The sequence below is a fragment of the Protopterus annectens genome, chromosome 3.part0 (genome assembly GCF_019279795.1).
Source record: "Protopterus annectens isolate FY-2018-M chromosome 3.part0, PAN1.0, whole genome shotgun sequence".
NCBI classification, from domain to species: Eukaryota; Metazoa; Chordata; order Ceratodontiformes; family Protopteridae; genus Protopterus; species Protopterus annectens.
This window is the reverse complement of record NC_056731.1, coordinates 1,446,836,432-1,446,857,757: the sequence shown is the minus strand read 5'-3', so window position 1 is coordinate 1,446,857,757 and position 21,326 is coordinate 1,446,836,432.

Below are 21,326 nucleotides of genomic sequence, written 5' to 3'. Positions count from 1 at the left end.
TGAGGTAAATAATGGTATGTTTTTCTCTCTCTCCCCACCCCTTATCTTCTTTAAATTATTATGCAAGAGTACACTACTAGAAAGCCAGACACACAACAATGGATGTAACCAAGGTCTCAAAAGTAGGTAAATCTCCCCTTTTATCAGCAACATTTGCAAGTACACCTGCTAAGGCATTACTGTCAAAATACATGTACAACAGGGACCCTGGTGCAGAAATGCATCCATATAAAGCCATGCACATAATGATGGCTGTAGAAAAAGTATGTCACAGTCTATATGTGTGTACTTATATCTTGCAAATACACCTGCTGTAACAGTGACTCAGTACATCAGTCTGTTAAATGGCTTGCTAACAGTACATTTTGCCACACCCAGTCCTGGGTTTAAATCCAGTGGTGTGTAGCATTTAAATAACATGATTGTAAAGCCAGCAATTAATTACTGAGTCATGCACTTTTTAGTCACACAATGCATTACAAATGAAATGCCTGCTTCTCACTGATGGAAGTCACAGGCCTGCAGATAGGAACACACTTTACATATTCCTATAGCAAAACTATAAGCGTATAAAGTGTCACGTCATGCATTAATATGCATTCACAGAGGATTTTAACTCAGGTAATGCAAATGAGGCCCACTACTATCATAGTGCAGTACACAATCTTTTCAAACTCACAGTGCAGATTGGCACAGCTGCATGACTAACATATACATATGAAGCCCCTGGTTGTAACAAGGACTGCCAGCATACATGTTCTAAATGAGTACCATACTGTAACACATAGCCACACATGGCCTGACAGTTGCCCAAATGGTGGACATAATGTTATATTTATCCCCTATGTTGCTCAAGGACACAACAAAGATGTAGCCTAGTACTCTGTTAATAATAGCATTGCCTAACATACTTACCTTAAACACATGCCTTAATAGGAGTGAAATGGCTACCCTCACTCTGTCACTAATGCAGCCGCCACAGTTACTCCTACAACTTGTTCTTCTCCAAAGTGTTCACACTCTCTGCTTAGACTTATTTCCTGCAGCAGCAGCTGCAGCCCGTAGCACACACATCTCTGTGTAACAGTAGCTGCTACAGACTTACTGTCTGCAATTACGTAGTCTCCTCACCCCACTAATGTCCAGCACAACATATCAGAAAGGGCTTGTAATCTACATGTAGGCCTTATATCTTGTACAGTGATTGCAAATCATTGGCTGATGATACTGCAAATCAGCTGGGTTGGCTGCAATTAGCATTTCAGAACCACAGATGGGTTAAGAGGCAATCACCTGCTAATGAGAAGCATGTTAAAAGTCAAACATGCTGGCTATGGGGAACCATTCTGTATGAGACTTTCTGCACACAAAGCATTCATTTGCAAAAGCATGAATATCACCACATAACAATGGAGGAGTTTTGCACTCCAGCAAGTATGTAACCTTTTTGTTTACAACAGGATGCAGATCTGTGAATATACTTACAGGGAATAGGGATTACAACATTAAGTCTTTCTTGGAAATGTGATAATAACATGTCATTGATATCCAGATTTGCCCTACAAAAGACATACAATACATAAAAGGTGGAATGCTTTTGTCAATGTGGCACACTGGTCTCTTGAGACAGTCCCTTTATAGTGGTTGTAATAGCACACTGCTATTTGTTTGGGACTGTTGTTTTGACATATTATCAGAGGGGTTTCCACTGGGGGACACACTACACTATATTCCAGTGTTGGGTGTATGATCATACAGCAGTATCTGTCATGGCACACATGGGAATAGCTGACTATAACTAGTATCTTAGTCATATCCACACACTTAATATGTTTGTACACTGTGGAATATGACATGGGTGATCAAGCAGTAGATACTGTCAGCCATTCTGTTCTTCCATTATCTCTACATAGTATACTTCCACATACATGATCCTGACATGTGTTCCTATTCTGTTGTCTTTCACGACACGTTCCCAAGATGCCATGTACCTTTCATGGATGCGGATAATGAGATTATACTTGAAGGCCTCTGGCAACACCATGAACTCCTACTGTCCAGGAGAAGGTAAAACAAGGAACAGAGGGCAGCATTGTGGGCTGACTTTGTCCGTGACATATATGCTACAGGTCATCAGAGCAGGACATATGAGCAGGTTTGACACTGCACAATGGACATGATCAATGCTGCATGCAGAAGAACAGCAGATGTTAGCCAAGAATCATGGCATCAACAGTGGGGACCCTGCAGCAGAACAATCACTCACAGCCACTGAGGAATTCCTGGTGAACCTAGGCACACATGACATTTCCCAGGCATCCATCACACCATACATCATGGATGTAGGTGCCACAGTTTCCATGGCAGAGGAGCATGCAGGTAAGCTTAGTTTGATCACTATTGCCATACTGTAGCATTCAGTTTGTCAGGGTGTATATACTCTTATGTGGGTGTCAGGTCTCTGCTGTTTGGGGGGAGGGTTTAACTTCAGTTTGACTCTCATGCACAGATGTTGACTGATATAATAATTAACATAGTAGCTACTGTAAATGTGAGATATATGGATGTACTACCTTGTTGTAGTGCAACATGCAATGATACTGACATTATCTCTCCCTCTACTTTTCACAGGTCCATCAGGTATTGGACAAGGCTGCGGTCCTGCTCCTGGTAAGCAAGACATTGTTTTGTTATAGATGCAGTTTTACAGCAGTGTATTCCCTAAAGTGTCATCCCAGGCCTGCTGCCTGGTGTGCTGTACTGTTGGCATAACTGCTAAATGCACAGATATTTTCTAACTGTACACATGTTACAGTGATACGTATGCCTTGTAGGTGTCACCACACTGATAGATGTGACAGTATTGTCAGGACATTGTAGACTGCCATATGTGTCAACTATACAGAGTCTTCACAAATGTCAACAGTGTATTTCATTTTTGCTGATGAGATTGCTGTATTTTTTTCTTCATCTTTCGGCTTTTTCCCTGTTAAGGGTCACCACAGCAGAACTCCGGTCCGCTAATGATTGGCAGTTGATTTTTACGTGCCGAGTTGCCAGCCCTGATGCACAACCTTCAACAAAGGTACGCCCATTCATGCATGTCTCCACACAGAAGACGCACTAGCTGAGAATCGAACCAGACAGTGTCTTACTGTGAGGCAACAACGCTACCGCAGCACCACCACCGCGGATTGCTGTATAAAGAGCTTTTATTTACAAGTAACTACAGCTGTTTGTGGGAATAGTAATGCCCTCTTTATTTATTTTATTTTATTTTACATTTGTTAACCGGGAGGATCCGACTGGATACATGTCCATTTTCAGCGGAGGCCCGGGGAGAAAAGCTCCAGACAAGACAATACAAACAAGTCAGAAAAAAAAGAAAAAACTATATATTAAATAATACAGGTAAAGTTTTAGTTTTATAAAAATCAAATCAAGATAAAGTTTGTGATTACAATATATTCATGAATGAATCAGTAGATATATTTGAGACCCTGAGTCTGGGAACAATGTAAGTTCAGAGAGATAGCTAGCTAGGGTTAGGTCAGTAGCAGGTATGTGTTGACCGAAGATGGAGTTTTAGTTTGGTCTTAAATAGACTTAAGGAGGGCAGTGAGGTAATGTCAGGAGGAATTTTGTTCCAGATTCTCCCTATTGAGTTGGAAAGAAGAGAGTCTCCGGCCATGTTATTAGTTTTACAAGTTTGGATAAGGAGGCGGCTGGATGATCTCAGTGTACGAGGGTTGTTGCAGAGGGAGATAAGTTTTTTGAGTGAGGGAGAGTAGTCAGGGTTGTAAATTATTTTATGGGCAAGGACTAGAAGGTTATATGAGATATGTTTTGGTAGCTCAAGCCAGTTTAGCTGGGTTAAATTGGTGCAGTGATGGGTTCTATATGGTAATCCAGTAACAAACCTAGCGATATGATTATAGCAGATAGTGAGTTTGTTCATGAGTGTTTTATTAATATTCTGAAATAAGGGGGATGAGTACAGGAGTGTGGAGAGAAGATGGGTTTGGGCTATGGCGGATTTAGCTTGGGGGGTCAAGAATCTCTTTATTCTATATAGCGAGCCTATTTTCTTATTGATGGATTTAATCATTAAGTTTATATGAGTGTCGAATTTTAGGTTATTGTCTATAGTTACCCCTAATAATTTTGTCGAGGGATCCGGAGAGATAATTGTCTGCGTCCTTTGCTTGGATCGTAAATTTAAAGGGGCTGGACCTTTGTGTCGGTGAAAACAGCAACATTTTTGTTTTTTTTGGATTAAGTATCAAGCGACGACTAGAGAGCCAGTTTTCTATTTTACTGAAAGTGGATTGGGTCATATTTTGTAACTCTGTAGGGGTTGTACCGGAGCAAATCAGCGTTGAATCATCTGCATATTGAATACAACTAGCATTTGATACAACTGTATGCAAGTCATTAATGAAAATCGAGAATAGTAGTGGTCCTAAAATGGAGCCTTGAGGGACTCCCAGAGTATTGGGAAGTAAGTTAGATAGTTTAGTCTGCCATTTTACTGCTTGTTTTCTACCATTTAGATAGGAACTAAACCATTGAATAGAAGTGGTATCCAGACCAAATGAGTGTAGTGTATGAATTAATAGCTTGTGGTCCACCATGTCAAAGGCTTTGGACAGATCCAGGAATACTGCTGAGGAGATAATATTGTTATTATGTGGGTATTGATGGTATTGGAGAAGGCAAGAAGGGCAGAGGTGGTACTATGAAGAGGTCTGAAACCATGTTGAGTATCAGCCAGTAGGTGATTGGCAAGTAGGTGTTCCATAATCTGTTTCTGCACACATTTTTCCATTATTTTAGATAGGGAGAGTATAGATATGGGCCTGTAGTTAGAGAGGTCTGTGGAGGTACCTCCTTTATGGAGAGGAATAACATAGGATACCTTCCAGATGTCAGGAATTTTGGCCTCTGTGAGGGTGCGGTTAATGAGTATTGACACAGGAAAGGCGATCGCTTCAGCTGCCTTTTGTAAGTATTCAGCTGGAAGTTGATCGGCTGACAGTGTGGTAGGTTTAAGTTTTTGATTAATTTACAAATGAATGATGTAGCTACAGGCTGAAAGGAAAATGGGGGAGTATTTTTATTGGTGGGAGTATCAAGGATATGAGAGTTATTTGGGAGTTGATTGGAGAGGGTTTGAATTGTCTCGGTGAAGAAGTGATTAAAGCTATTAGAGACAGAGTCCGATGGTTTGTCTATGAGTGTGGCAGGGACAGGGTGGTAGAGCGACCAGGGTGAAGGAGATTATTTATCCCGCCCAGAATTTTTGTGGGCAGTTTTGATGTTCAGTTTGCAGTTTCCAATAGTAATGCTTTTATCATGTATAATTAGTCTTTTGGTTTCATTCCTAAGTTGTCTGTAGGTAATTTGATCAAGAGGAATTTTAGTGGTACAAACAGACCATGCTTTATTTCTGAGATGCATTTTTGCCTGGTTTCTTTAGAGAGCCAAGGGACATCTCCTGTCTTAGTTATTTTTGAACGTATGGGGCATGATAGTTAAGAATCTCCAGGAATTTTGTGTTGAAATACTGTACTGCTTCATCTAATGGTAAATATTTAAGTATTGTCCAGTTGCAAGAATTTAGTTCTAGTTGAAATTTGTTGGGGTCGAATTTTTTTTTATTTCTGACAAATCTTAGTGTGGAGTTCTTTGGGATAGTAATTTTGTGCTTGATTAGGTAGGTGAGATGGTGATCACTAAGGCTATCAGGGAGGGAGCCAGCAGTATATTGGTTGGGATCACTATTAATAAGCACCCAATCCAGTATACTCTCCTTTTGGTTAGATTTATCTATCCTGGTAGGAGTGCAAATAATTTGAGTGAAGGAGTATAGGTTTATATGAGTGGAAGGGGTTTGAGAGGAGCAGGAAGACCAGTCTATATTAAAGTCCCCAAGAACTAAGGTTTCTTGAGGGTAGTGACTTGATAGCCAATGCAGGATAGCTTCAAGAGTTTCTGTGTTCTTACCTGGGGGAATATACACACAGATTATATAGATACATTTGGTTTTGTTAATTTGTAGCCTGGAAATAAGGATCTCCGCATTGTTAATCTGAGGTGGTTGAGTGACATCGATAGAGACAGTTAGGTCAGATTTATAGAGAATGGCTACCCCACCTCCCTTTCTAGAGCTTCTCTCCTATGTATGTTATACCCGGGGATAAGTATTTCATTGTCCATAGTGGTTGGTTTTAGCCAGGTTTCAGTTAGGCACAAGATATCTGGGGAGAGGTCAACCATGACAGCATGAAGTTCATGTACCTTATTATTAATACTTCTTATGTTCAGATGGCAGGTGAGGAGGGAATTTGTAGGACGTGCCATGATGGGATTAGCTTTATGGTCCTTAAAAAGGTGAGTGTTGGAGAATATTGGTAGGACCAGGGTTAGGATGTATGTCCCCATGTCTTAGTAAGTTTAGTCTTAATTTGGAGATGAGTTTCAGGAATTTATTCACTATTTTGTAGGACTGCTTTTGTTTAAGGTTAATATTATTTGAGGTGTAAGGGTATGGAAGTATAGAGCAATGAGCTGTATCCAACCAAGTCCCCTGAGTATGATAGAAGTTTGGAAGAGTAGATTCAGGGGTGTAGGACTCAGCCCTGGGAACTGTGATCCTTGAAAGAGTTTGGGTTTCATATAGTGTAGTAAGATAGGAGGTTATTAGGAGTGGTGTTAGTATATAATACCACATCTCTAGAGAGTAGTTGGAGACGGTTCACAAGGAAAAGCTTACAGGTATTAGAGAGAGAATGGTATACTAAAGCTATAAGGGAGTGAATGATGAGTTGAGGGTGGATAGTAATTGGAAGACTAGGCTATGAGGGTGTGACAGATGAGTCAGGGATGGAAAGTCATAAGATAAGAAGGTATCACCTGTGATAAGGGGAGTGGTTAAGAAGAAGGCAAATGTGGTTGGAGCTAAACCTGGTGGGTGTGGTTTTATGGTTATAAATCTAGAGGTAGTGGGGGCGGGTGGGATATGGGGGCAGGGAGGGGAGCGAAGTGAGCCGGAGCGCAGCTGCTTAACGGAGCGGGGCAAAAACCGTCCCTACTATAGCCAGGAGTTCAGCTTGGTAAATAGCCTGATTATCTCGAGAGATGGATATACATTTGTTTGAATTCAATTTTCTGTGTTTTTGCCAGATTTCAAGTGAGTTTCACTGTATTTGATTTAAAATACTCAATTAAAAGTACTTCTTAGGGAAGTATTTTAGGGAGGTATTTTAGGGAGATGCAAATTGATTCCCTGAAATTTAGGCAGTCGTGGATCCTTCACAGCAACTTCCAGCCTGAGCTAATAGTACTATTTAACCACCTTGATTTAAACATTAAAGGGCAGCTTCTTCCGATGGTTTTGGCTGGAGGGGTTATTCCTTTTTAGTCAGCATACTATGGGGCTTGTTCACGAGGGAGCCACCTAGGAAAATGGAGGGAGGCCAAAGGGTGCGTTAGAGAGCAGAGAAATGATAAGAGATCATAGTTGTCACCAGGACTTAGGAGCAGGTATATTATCACACAATAAAATAAGCACTGTTGATAACCATGGAGCCAGGAACAAGAGTCTTCTGAGACTGCTTCTAGCTCAAATTTACAGTCGCCAATAACTCAGTCCCTAACACATTTGCGGGTGCTTCTTATTCAAGTAAATGCAGTCGCTAGTACATTCAAATCTTTGACAATAGAGTCTGTTTTTAGTTCACAAACTACAGTTGCTATTAAATTCGACTTCTTATACAAACTAGTTGTAGTCGCTAGAGATTCAGTTGCTAGACATTAAAAGATGCTTCCACTTCACAACTGCTATCGCTAGTAATTCAAACGCTAACACATTTGCGGTTAGTTCCTGTGCAAATTCATATAGTCGCTAATAATACAAATGCAGGGTATGAGAGGCAGCTTCAAGTTCAAAAACAACAGATGCTAGCAAATTCAATAAATGTAGCTACTATATGAGGTTGGGGTTTCAACAGGTCTGTAATAGTGCCAACAGTGTACAGAGCTGTATATTTATTGCAACATAGTACTGCAGAGCATAATTGTGTAGGTATTAATGTACTACTTTTTCATCTCTTATCACTGGTGACCAGGGGGCTTGGTCTCTGTCTCCTGCACAACCTGATGTCAGTCTCTCTTCAGGCTCTGATGATGATGATGGTGGCCACAGTAAGGCGCAGGATGGGATATCAGGAGCTGAATATGTCCCAGAGGTTGACATCACTCTTCTGCCCTCATTGTCACTGCACATAGTCAGTATGCCTATACATACCCATACCCCAAAGGCCACATATATTGGACAGTCAGAGGGTGGGGACATTGAACATGAAAGTGTTTTAACTATGACTTCAGTGAGTGTAGACACTGGCCATAGCCAGAGCGCTGGCAAGGTTCCACACAGGTGGATTGATAGTGGTGCTCTTAGGAGGCCTGCTGTCCTTCCACCACCTGTTGCAGTTGTTACATCACAGTTCACTTGGCATATGTTTTGGGCTGTCATGGAGGAACAAGCACGTTCTGGATCACTTCACTAATGCAGTGAACAGAAGGTGGGCTGAGACAGTGTCTGTCTTGGAGTGCACAGTGTCTAAGTTGGAATGTGTGGTTGGAGTTAGGCATTGGCCTTGTGAACGTAGGTCACCAACCCCATCTGTTGAGGGTTCACATGGCCATGCACAATCACTGTCCAGTAGTGGCAGTACATGTAGTGCTACAGAGGGGATTGTGCTGTCCACACCAAGATATGGCAGGGCATAGGCTCATACTCCTGGGCATTCCCATGGAGGACATGGTCTCAGCAGATATCAGTCACCGTCAGGTAATAGCACCAATTCTAACCTTGGGCATGGAGGTGCCATTGCAACTCCTGGCAGAGACAGTTCCTGTGTTTAGGGCAGGAGACGATGAGCTGTCAGCTCTACCATTAAAGGTACAAAGCTGTCTAACATACACACATGTTGGGCTAATACTGAGCTTGACTGTGTACACACACACACACTCACACACCACTGTCAAATGCAGGTCACCTATAGACACACATGGCACAATTCCATGGTCCATCTTGCCTGCTTCCCTTCCTGACTCACACACATGCTGTCAACCTTTTGGGTCAGCCTAGGCCTCCTGCACCCACACACAACACCCTGTTCAAGTGATGATACCTGTGCACATCCCTGTCATCCTCATCATTGATGCAGAGAAATGAAGCTATGTCTCTGCTGTACAGGGTGACTATATCAATTAACATGTACTACTTGTGTAATGGATTGTTTTGTCATGCAAATTGTAGTGGTTACAGACAGATACTTTATGCTGAAATTTGTAATGATTAAGCCACATAATTTTGTGTGCCTTATGCATATGATGTTTTAATGGCTGTATACTTAGAGCAATGAAAGTGTGTCATGGACCTGTTTATGTTTCTGTTTCAGGATTCTGTTGGGGACATCTATGGATACACAGCAGCAATAAAGCCATATACATCACAGTACAGGATAAAATGTCAGCACAGAAAAAATATGTTCTCAGCAAAATGCAGCACTATAGTGCATGGCTCCATAAGTCCTTGTGTGCAAGAGGCTAACAAGGACAATGGCATCATTCAGCGTACTCATGCATTCTTAATCTGTAAAAAGTTCTGATACCCTTGATAAGTGTCACCAGGGTTTTGGGAGCTAACACATCTACAAGCTGTGGTGCTGGGGATGCTCCATCTACAAATTTCCTGTGTCCAGTACAGACATTTGTCTGACAGCAGCTATGATTGTCTTGTTCTGCATCCCATGGTGTAACTTGAACATGATATGTGTCACAGCAGATGTGTGCTTCACATGTATGGGGGCCCTGTTACATATAGGGTGTACTGTCTCTGTTACATATCTGTCTCTCCAGCGTGTACTATTTATACTGATGGTGTAGGGGTGTAGGATGGCTAAGACATGTGTTAGTCCTGTCATGGATGTGCAGGAAGTACACAGTGGGATTTGACACCTCCTGTATGTCAGCATTACACATTAACTACAAAGCATTTATGAGACAGACTACACATGTACGGTCTTGACACAGACTCTATATGATATGTTATCTGCAATGCATATTGCTGTACCATGAACCTGTGTGGCTGATACAGTTATAAGATATGCCTGTGTAGTGACATAGCAAGGGTGCCATTGTATACAATAATAGGTGTGATGAGTGCCACATTCAGTATGGCAATGACAGTCTGGAAGTTACATGACATATCTGTCTGTTTAGGTTGTACAACACTGAATGCATCCCCAACCACTGAAAGTCAATGGCTACATGTCTCTCTGTATACATACATCCATGAGTAATGGCAAAACTGTGTGTGGTGTGGGACACTACTAGATTTCCCATGGATGGATGACTTTCCAAAGGATAGTATTGTGCGGTTGCTGGCATTTAGTATTTGTTAGTGGCTCAGACAGCAGGTGAATGTGTGTCACAAACCATTCTGGTTAACTGTTGGCTCTGTGTGGGATTCAGTGACAGCTCCTGACATACAATCATCTGGTAATGTAGCCAGTCAGAGGACACTGACAGTTGGCTGTGACTGCAGAGAGGGAATGGCTAAAAGGGTATGCTGTCAGTGATGTCTGGGGAAATCCATTGGTGACTAGCATCATTGCAGTGTAGATCTCCCATGCTATCTTCCCAGATTATGACTGTCAGACACTTGTCTACCCACCAGATGACATAACACTCTATAGATAACCTATACAATTTCCAGCAAGGCCTGCTGGCCTAATATTGTCAAACACCTTTGACAGGCCATGGTAGGTAGAGTAAGTAATATTTCCATCATCCATTGCATAGTGTAACACTCAATAGGGTCCACCAGTTTGAGTCAGTAGGCATGATTTGGCCTAGAGCATAACAGTGTATGGTCCATTGTCAGTATGTGTACATCAGTGTTACTGCTCATATCCTTGCTAACTCCTTTCATGTGACATGACTCATGAATCTGAGGACATTGCTTGGTAGTACATGCTAGTTGTCCTTTGTGCAACTAAGTATTGCAGTTGCTTCCAGCATGTTTCAAGAAGAGCATCATCCAAGGTGTGAATACAGAGTGCAGACAAACACATTAGGGAAGTGTAATATGTATATCCTTTGAAGGTAAGGTGGGGGTTTTACACAGGTATTCTGCAACTGCACACTACCAAAGCAGTGTGTATTGGAAGGACACAATTACCTTGTGAAGATTGTAAAAAACAGGGGAGTCCACAGAATTGCCATTGTCTGGCAACTACTAATGCTAGTCTCATTGACACCACTCTCACATAGGATACCATGCTCCGATACGTTTTTGGTCATCACATGCAAAATGGTACTATGAAGCCAATGATGACAAGCAGGACACAGCCTGTCTGTTCATCCACATAGCTATCTCACATCATGAAAGGCTCTTTAGGCTTCACATATCCTTTTCCAAGTAGATGCCTTGATTAGCATTCTTGGTAATCAGTTGGCTTTTGCTTTTGTTATGCAGTCTGTTCCAGGGTTGGAGGTATGTCACTAGGGAACTGACAAGAGGGGGATTAGTAGCACTGCTGTAATCCCCCAATATAATGTACAATGTCCATTGACACAGATGTCCAGTCTTGCTGTAACAATCAGCACACTGGTGGTGAGCCATTGTAGGTGACACTTTCACAGCACATCATGCATCCTACCCTTCAACAGATTCCTGGTACATATCTGCATGACATGGCTGTGAGGCCTACTGCAGTGGTCTGGCCATCTTTGACTAATGTGCGTTTACCTGCCACATGTCCTAGGCATGTCGTATTGTACAGTTATGTACCCGACACGCATGTCTGTGTTCCCACATCATGTCACACAACAACCAGTGTGCTGTCTAGTTGCTTGACAGGCATCTATGCATGCATAGGCATCCACATCTTCACTGCAAGATTTACCTACAAGCACTGTATATCAGTCTGTGAACCACAAGGGTGTGGTAGCATGACCCTGCATTTGCAGGACCTGTAGCTGCAGCATTGGGAGTATCCCTACCCCTCTACTCCTATGGCACACAAACACAATGTGTGACAGATGTGACTGCATTTCAAACCTTGCTGCCATGGTGTCTTCAACAGCAGTCATCATGTATGGCAATGAGCATTATGCCAACGTGCATCGCTCACGTCCTGCACCATCTACACCCACATCACACACACCTGCATGTGTGCAACTCCTTACTAGACACATTGCCAAACAGACACCTAAGAACATCCTGCTTCTGGAGTGCACAGAACACATAATACCACATGCACCACTCTCTCACCAGTCAAACACCTGAGGCAGAACACAAAATTGCACCTCTTTGTCAGAGGTGATTACACTGTGAGACACATTGATGTCTGTGTCAAGTGGCTACATATGGGACAGATCACAGATAGCTGTCTGTGGGTTGATAAAATAGGCCTTACCACACATTGCCACAAATCAAGGGATATCAGTTAACATAATGTTGACATTATAGTTCCTGCAGGTGTGTAAGACTTGGGACATACGTCACCGGCCTGTATGCAGACACATAACTGTGCTTAGCCAGTCTGTGTCTCTCATGGGTATATGCATAGCTTTTGGCTGCAGTCGACACTCACCTGGAATGAATAGCTCCATACACACAGAAATTGAAGGAAGTCAATAACTGCCTTAGCATGTGGTGTCATTGTCAGGGGATCTACTACATGACTGCCTGGGATGCCTTGCTCAACAGACATCAACACTTCAACACTGATGGCATTCATCTCTCACCCTTGAGATTTGGAGTAAAGGCCACAGCTACTGATAACTCCACAAAGCGACTGTTCAGAGAAATGTTGTCAACGAAAAAATCTTTATACAACATCATGGTTATGCTGCTACACAGTGGGTATGGCAACACTGAACACCACTCTGTGGAATGTGCCCCCACCCTGGACTATGCAGATTTGTGTGCAGTCAAGGACATCTGATTCAAAGCTGTGGACAGCACCACAGCCATACCAGACTACATGTCCAGCCACATCTTCACACCTCAAAATGACAGTGTTCAAGGTAATGCAGTTGGTGTATACATACTCATTAAGGATTGATACACATCCAGATTTCATGAAACACTGTGATTTCTTGGAGACAATTCAGGTGTCATTCAGTACTGGAAGGGCACATTGTCAAGCAGTAGCCAGCTACAGGAGCAGCTCCATGTATCCAGACACCATTGTACATATTTGTGTGTACATGTGTCTATCAAGATATATCATTACACCATGTTGTGGTGTGGCATTAAGTGACCACCAGCTGTGTTGCTTAGTCATGCTGCAGCTCACTTGCCCAAAGGTTAGTCTATGTTCTTAACTACATTGTCCTGGAGCAGTGTCATGACATCCCTTGAGGTGAACCAACGTAAGGCATCATGTGTTTACCAATATGGATGATCACTGCAGCCCCCAATGTGAGGTCCTTGTGAGATCTGACCACAGATCAATGTCATTAAAACTACCAGCACTATCCCCCCTTCCAGATAATACAGACATATATTTTAACAAAGCCATTTATTACCTCCTGTAGGCTGGTTTATATAGCTTGACTGCATCTCTCCCTGATGAGATGGGAGATATGCAGAGCAGTACACCCATGCATTATGGCAGAAGCCTTACAACTGCATGGGCTGTACCTGACAGGAGGAACACAAACTCTTCATGGCACAGCAGACCTGCCTGGTGGACAACTGCCATTATCAGTCTGTACAATAGGAGGTGGACATTGCTGTGTGACAGTTGGGGTGAGGGTGCTGCTTCCTAAAATGGTGACACAACCTCCTTAGCTCTGATAACCTCATAGTGTTGTTATGATGTTGTGTAGACACAATGAGTGACAAAATTAGCCACCCACACAACGCAGAACCATAACGCACAGTGTAGTTACATGTGTAACCTCAAAGGACAGGCCCAGATTGTCAGTGAATTCATAATTAATGATGCCACATAGAATGGGTCTGTACCCATAGTTAACCTGTAGTCCCACATGTTCTGTGTCTTCTACCACATGTGACACATGACATTCCTGTCCCATAGCTTTTATATCCACAGAGCAGGTCATAAATGGCCTCTCTATGGAGGACACACAGCATCTATTGGACATGCTAACATCCCAGGCTGCATCGTACATGGGATGTGTCATGAATTACTAACACCATTGGGAACACCTTGCAATCACACTGGAACTACTAGCTGGACCCCAGTTGACTGAACAATGGCAACTGTTATATCCTTGCACAGAGGTGGTGCATGCATTGAGAACCAGAACTATAGACCTCATTGCCTGAGTATCCATATCTGTATGGCCATAGGAGCAATCCTTTCTGTCCGATTTGGTGAAGTTTCAGCCAGAAACTAGTAGTCCATTGGTTGTTTTGGGCCAATTCCTAGCTCCTTTCAGCCCCCTGCTATAAAACACGCTAAACACGCGTTTTCCAGCTTGTACCAACTCAGCACAGATCCTCGTGGTGGCCTGCAGGGTGATCCAAGCAGCAGAGAGCTAAAAGAGTGACTTTCTACCAGATATAAGTATTTTTTGTGGCTTTCCCACTGTTATTTAAGCTAGCAACTGCATTTCGCCTGTTTTATTGCTACTTTAAGTGATTTCTGCATTTTACACTGTTTATTGCACTTTAAGTTACTAATTGTTGCAAATTGTTTCTGTAGGCTACACACTAAAGTGCTAGCCGATTTACAGCAATTACTGTCTGTTTTTTCCTTGTCTCTGTAATAAAACAAAAAATCTCTTGTTTTCCGCCTTACTGAACTAGAGTAGTCCAGTTTCAGAGTTGCTGATCCTGGGCTTTGTTTTAGTTCCTGTTACTGCTCCATTGCCTTATTAGGAAGGAGGGAAGTTTCTTTGCTTACCAGTGGGAGTGGGAAGCACTGAGCGCCCTTTTTGTCTGATTTGGTGAAGTTTCAGCCAGAAACTAGTAGTCCATTGGTCGTTTTGGGCCAATTCCTAGCTCCCTTGAGGCCCGTGCTATAAAACACGCTAAACGCTGTAAGCGATTTAGCGGAGTTACCACTGTTGCACACAAGAGCAGCGGCGGTTAAACAAGGTTAAACTATTTGGGCCATCTAAATTCCACTCTTCCAATTTTCCCTTAAAACTACCTTCCTTGAGCTGTACTGCTGATCTAACCAGCATATCCTATAACTGAAAAGTTCATCTCTACTTGATTCCCAAGTAGACTATTCTCTATCTGTAAAGCCTAGCACTTACTCCTACAGTACTTGCACCTTGATAAAGCACTCTTATTATAGATAGTACCCCACCAGCCTAAAACCCACTTCCCCGGAGTCCTTTGAAAGTCTCTTTATCTACTACTTCTAGTATGTCGAGGGATCAGTTGCTAGTGTCCTCTCCAGCTCAACTGGTGAACCTGGGAATATTGAGGCAATGTTACAACTGCCTCATGTACACAGACAATCCTCTCCTTCTCCCACAAAACACAAATACATGCGAGAGATGCAACTATATGGCCAAACTGGAGGCTGAGCTCTCTCAACATAGGACTGGCAAGACCAGACAGGAGGAGAAGGTAACCACACACAATACATACCCAGTCACACATGGTACCATCACAACTTCAAATCATACACATACTCACACAAAGACATACTGAGGCTCTGATCAAAAATTTACCAAAACAGCAGAGGCCACCAAAGCAGACACCCAAACAACTACCACCTCACGACCCAACACATGCAACACATAGACCACACAGTCAGAGTGTCAAACAGTCACAGCCCTTAAGGCCAAACAAAATGCCAGACACACTTGTCATTGGTGATTCCATAGTCAGACACACTGACGTCCGCTCACCAGACTGAGTAAAGAGAAGGTCACAGTAAGCTGCCTGTCAGGCGCTAGAATCCGCCACATAACGCAAGCACTCAGGTCTCTCAACAGCAGGTACAAGTACGACTCAGTCATTGTCCACGCTGGTGTCAACGACCTGAGACGTACCTCCTTGGACTACATGAAAGGGACATCGAGGAGCTCTCTGATTATGTAGCCCAGGCAGGTATGACCCTGACCTTGAGCAGTATCCTACCTTCACCTAGAATGATGCCACAATACAGTGATAAGATGATCAGCTTTAATAATTGGCTTAAATTCTGGTGTCATTCAAAGGGGATCCAATGTCTGTCTGCCTGGGATGACATGCTGGACAAGCCACGCTGCTTCGCAAGGGACGGCTTGCACCTGTCACCCTGGGCTTCCGGATATTGGCAAAGGCTCTTGCCACCCCATAGTGCCTTTTAGGCAAGGCTCAAATTCTAAACCTACCACCCTAGAACACCAAAAGGAAAAAAACTAAGGGTAATGCTGCTCAATGCCAGAAGTCTCAATCTCAAGATGCACGCACTCGAGGCCCTTCTCAATATGGAGAACATCGATGTCTGTGCTGTGACAGAAACCTGGTTCAAGGCTCCTGAGAGCACCCCAGCACTAACAGGTTTCACCTCATATCATGCGTTCCGCCCCAAAATCCGGACAACACCAAGAAAGGAGGGGTGTCCATATTCATAAAGGACACCCACACCTCAAGGTTGGTGGCAACGCATGATGCATCGGAGACCATCCAGGTGCAATTAACCATAGGCAAGACTGCTCTGCAATTTGTAGCATGTTACAGGCCACCCTCTCAAACTCAGGAACCTCACATGGCCTTCCTGAAAACATTGGAGGGATAAATGTATCTCCAAACACCATCATACTAGGTGACTTTAACTACCCTAATATAGACTGGGAACACTACTCAAGCCCGAACACTCTAACCCAAAGATTCCTGGAGTTCATAAACTCAAATGCCATGGAACAACTAGTCACCATCCCCACAAGAGGAGAAAACATACTTGATCTCATCATCACGAACATGGGATCAAAATGTTCAACACCGAAGTATACCCCTCACTGGTGAGATCAGATCATAAACTAATCTCGCTGGAGGTCCTCATCCCGCCCCACCTGAAACAAAAAGACCACAGTGAAAAACTTCTCAAAAGCCGATTTCACACTTCTAAAAACTAGTGTGGTCTCCTTTAAGGCCCCTGAGCCAGTGGTAAACATTACTCAAACCGCTGAATCACTTACAAATGCCTTCTACCAGCACCTACAGGACTGCATGGATCAGGCAATCCCAAACAAAACTAAGACTCTCTGTACCAAAGGCAAGCGTCCAGTCTGGTGGACCACAGCCATAAACAAGCTCTACAACAAAAGGAGGAAGCTACTACAAGATAGAGCAAAATCCTTGAAAGGTAAGACACCTTTGATCATTATAAGTAAAAACTAAGAGCTCTCATAAAATCATCCAAGGCAAATTTTGAGAGAAAAATCGCCAAGGACTCTAAAGAGAATCATAAGGCCTTCTTTAGCTATGTTAGAAACCTAGGAGGAAACTCCCAGATATGCTCAGAATTAGTTCAAAATGATGTGAAAATTACTGAACCTACACACATTGCCAACATACTGGCTGACAGGTTCAGTGCAAACTTCTCCCCTCCCCAAAAGGAGAGATATCTATTCCAGAGGATTGTAGCCCCCAAACATCTCCAACGCCCAGGTGAGAACTGCCCTCACTAAGGCAAAACACAGCATCCATGGGACCGGATGGTGTCCCGGCTGTGTGCTTCATGAACTCAATGAGGAATTAAACCCACAGTTAGGACAGCTGTTGAATCTTAGCCTCACCTCAGGATACGTACCAAGGAGTGGCGCACGGCGACTGTGGTCCCACTTCATAAGGCGGTGCCTCCACAGACCCTGGAAATTACCCCCATTAGCTTGACAAGCCTTATCTGCAAAGCCATGGAGAGGATCATAATGGAACTCATAAATAAAGACATAGGGAACTTGCAGACTTTGGATCCAACTCAGTTTGGCTTTGTCAAAGGCAGATCCTGCCTCTTAAACTTGGTTGACTTTTTCGAGACAGTCACCAAGGCCATTGATGAGGGAAAGGCAGTCCATACAGCCTACCTCGACCTGGCAAAGGCCTTCGACACAATACCCCACTCAGGTATCATCGAAAAACTCATCAGCTTGAATGTAAACCCATACATCACAAGATGGGTTGCAAACTGGCTAAGTGACAGAACCCACAGGGTCAGAGTTGCTGGAGCCATGTCAGACTCAAAGCCTGTCACAAGTGGTGTCCCACAGGGCTCAGTCCTGGGTCCACTCTTGTTCGGCATCTACTTTTCTGAAGTACAAGCAAACACAGGAGGGTTATGGCTGACAAAGTTTGCAGATGACTGCAAACTGGCCATAGTCGAAAACACATCTGACACAGATATCCTCCAGAAGGGCCTCACAGAAATGGATAACTGGTGCCAGAGCCATGGCCTGAAGTTAAACGCCAAAAATGCATAGTCATACCCTTTGGGAAAAACAAGGCTACCCCTAGCTACCATATAGGTGGCAATCCACTGAGCACAGAAAAGTGATCAGAGATCTGGCGCCCCAGGTTGACAGTAGCCTTTCGTTTGAGACTCATGTTGCTAAAGTAGTTAGGAAAACCTTCTATATCACCCACCTGATCATGAAGGGATTCACATCTAGATCAAGGGAGGTCATCGTCACCCTGTACTCATCACTTATTAGACCTATGATTGAGTCCAATGCCCGTTCGGAATGTATCTGACCAGACACCTGCTGCAGCTTGAAGCGCCCCAAAAGTTCCTCACCAAAAGGATAAAGGGTCTCAAAATATGTCTTATGCTGCCCGACTGAAAGAACTCCAGCTCTATTCAGTCTCATACCGCTTGCTCAGAGGTGACCTGTGCCTGACATATAAGGCCATGTCAAACCCAGATTTGATGAATATGCTTCACCTCAAAAGATCTAGATCCCTCAGAACCACAAGGGCGGGAGACTTAAACCTTGACACGGTTATAAATAGAACGTGCTGGAGGGACGGATTCATCACCCAGAGACTCCCTATGCTGTGGAACAAAATCCCGGTACATGTGAGGCAGAGCACCTCTCTGGTCTTGTTCAAGAGGAATCTTGACCAATGGATGGGAGATTGCAGATATACCCCAGGGATTACTTCAGCGTCACTGCTTGACAGAGGCACAGCAAAATGATAGGCATAGTTTTTATTCAAACTAAAGGGGTGGCGAAAGCCACATAACTATGGGCTAGGCTTATAAATGCCCTTGGGCAGATAGCCTAGTATGAACCTATGAACCTATGAACCTATGAACCTATATGTGATCTACACACAGTTGACTATACACAGTTTGGATGTCTGACAGGGGGATCATGACTTTTTAACGTGGTGGAGATTTCCAAGGCAGTCATCAAGGACCTGGGTGAGGGACATCAGGGCATACAACCCCCTGGACTAAGCCAAGCCATCTGACTATATCCTCCACTCAGGCATTATTTAAAAATCACTCACTTAGACATCCATGGTACTATTATTTTATGGGTGACTTAGTGGCCCATTGATGGCAACATAGGGATAACTGCCTCCAATAGCTAATCTGTAAGCAGCAGTGTTCAACAGACTCTGTCCTGGGACTCTACTGCTTAGAATCCATTTAACCATGATACAAGTGAATACTGACTGTCTGTGGCTAATAATGTCGGCTGATGCCTGCAAAGTGTGAGCACTCATGGAGTCTGTGAGTTATGTCAATATCCTACAAGAGGGTAGTGATGAACAAATGCCAGTTGACATAGTAGTGGCCATAAACTCCATGCAAGTATATATGTAGCATTATTTTCATCACTAACACCTATGTACCTGATAAGTAGCACATCAGTCGCAACATGTGATGTACATACTCAGGGGTGAAAGAAATGGTCACACAGACCTGGCCACATAGGTTTATATCTAATGTGCCTGAGATCACCATGTCTCCCCAGTGGTATGATGGGAATCATGTGTCATAGCTGAGGGCACAATCACATATAATTGACATACTCATAACCTTCATGTAATCTTTCATCAGCATGCCAATATATGAGTGCAATGACCATTTGGCAATGGACCTTTCCAAGCAGTACTGGCACTTGCTCACAACAGTGTGGTCCCTCACAAGGCAAATTCACACCTTCAGCATGTTTTTAATGGGGATCATCTGAAATGAGTGTCATTGTAACCTGTGGCATATGGACTACTCAGAGATGATCTCTGCTTGCATATGGGGAATTGCGTGACTGTGCTTGATTGTAAATGCTGCATATCTGTATGTGGCATAGTACATGGATTAATCACTGTACGGACACTAACCTAGTATTTGACATTAATAATGCTATATCTATATTTATGTTACAATAATACAATGTAATAATGCTATATCTATATATATGATATATATATATATATATATATATATATATATATATATATATATATATATATATATATATATATTCATTATGACATTGATAGCAGTGGGGAGTAGTTTCACCTCATCACTGATATTCTGTTCTACCTTATATAAGTGGTACATTTTGGGTTATTTCTGCTTAATATCTGAGCTTTGCTCCGGCTAAGATCAACCTGAAATCAACTGGATGTATAAATTAATTTAAATACACTTTTATACGCTCTTTTGCATATAGTTCTGCATTTAATTTATTTTTTTGTGTTTCTCACTGAATATCAACTCAAAGCAATTAATACAATAATAATGGAGACGGACACCTGGTGTCAAAGTCATGACCTCAAGCTAAATGCCAAAAATGCATAGTCATCCCATTTGGGAAAAACAAAACACCCACACATTACCACATAGGTGGTAGCCCCCTTAATACAGAAGAGGTAATAAGAGATCTGGAGACCCAGGTAGATAGTAATCTCTCCTTTGACAATCATATTGCCAAAGTAGTTAGGAAATCCTTCTATGTGGTCCATCTAATTACTAAAGTGTTCACATCTAGAAATAAACAGGTTATAGTGCCCCTCTACTTGTCACTCATCAGACCCATCATAGAGTACAATGCCCCATTTGGGATGTACCTCACAAGACACTTCCAACAGCTGGAAAGACCACAAAAGTACCTCAACAAGATTATTACTGGCCTCAAATATATATCCTATGCAGCCCGACTGAAAAAACTCTGGCTGTACTCAGTGGCATATCGCTTACTCAGAGGTGATCTCTGCCTGACTTACAAAGTCATGTCCAACTCAGAATTGGTGGACATTCTCCACCTAAAGAAATCCAAGTCAATGCGAGCCACACGCTCTAGTGAGCTAAACCTCACCGCAA